Here is a 1,261-nt window from a genome sequence, read left to right as displayed (position 1 = left end):
GGAGGAGGACGGGGGCGCTGGTGGCGTTGGGTACAGGGGTGGTGTCGTTGGGGCTGTTGAGCTGCTTATTACAGGGGAGTGGGATTAAACCTTTTGATCAGATGCAAACAGCTCCGGGCACTTGTGTTCGTCACCCCAGAAGCACCCTTTGTGTGTGAGAGTGGCCTCAGCGGGGCTCTGGTGATCCCATTGGGTGCTCCCAGCCATGATCCACGGATGGATCTGCCTCTGCGCAAGGGTGAGCTCAGGCTGGTGTCACCCTGCCCTAGCCGGGCTGGTTCTGCAGAGTGTGACACCAATGGTGGTGGGGCCACAGGCACAGTGTGTGCAGACAGCATGGGAAGGGAGCGTGGCTCCCATGTGCTTCCCAGCTAAATACATCCTGGGCTTGGGAAGAGCCAGAGGGAATAGTTCTCTTTGGATGAGACCTTAGAGCAGCTCCAGTGCCTAAAGGGGCTACAAGAAACCTGGAGAGGGTCTTTGGAGAAGGGATGGAGGGACAGGACAAGGGGAATGGCTTCCTTCTCCGTTCAGCCTGGTTCTGCTTCCTCTGAGGTTTCCCACCTCGTGTGTATATGGGACACTTCCTGGCTGTGTGTCAGGATAATCCTGGATTCTCCAGGTGTTTGTAAGCACCTTCTCTGGATGGAATAATCCTTCCTTTGTGGTTTTATACGTCAGGTTTGTTCTTTGTGGGTTGTGCTCTTTGTGGTGGTGGGGAAAAGGCTCTGAGGTGGAGGGGAGGGAGTACTCAAAAGGTGGTAGGAGAACTGGTTTCAGGGGAGGCTTTAGAGCAGCTGCCTTAGGGCAGCTCTTGGCTTTGGATGGCAGCAGAATCCCTGGATGTGGTGCCCTGCACAGGGAAGCCCTGTGAGGAGCAGCTGAGGGGTTGGGGCTCGTCTGCTGGGGACAAGGAGGGTGAGGAGCAACTTCATCCCTGTAGCTCCTGAGGAAGGGGACAAGAGGCTCTTCTCCCTGCTTCCCAGAGGCAGACACATGGGAATGGCTCAGAGCTGTGCTGGGAAGCTCACAGTGCATGTGAGGAAGGATTTCTTCACCAGGAGCCTGGAACAGGCTTCCTGGAGAGGTGCGTGATGCCCTGAGCCATTTGGACAATCCCTTAACATTATGGGCAGCTCCAAGTCAGGCAGTTGGACAAGAAGATCCTGGTGGTTCCCTTCCAAATGAGCTCTTCTGGATTCAGTTCTTACTGGGATCATAACGGAGCAACACCTCCTGGTAGGTTGTTTGCAAGTTTCAG

Source organism: Nestor notabilis, unplaced genomic scaffold, assembly GCF_000696875.1.
Source record: "Nestor notabilis isolate BGI_N333 unplaced genomic scaffold, ASM69687v1 scaffold21619, whole genome shotgun sequence".
In the NCBI taxonomy this organism is placed as follows: Eukaryota; Metazoa; Chordata; class Aves; order Psittaciformes; family Psittacidae; genus Nestor; species Nestor notabilis.
This window is presented reverse-complemented; position numbering follows the sequence as displayed.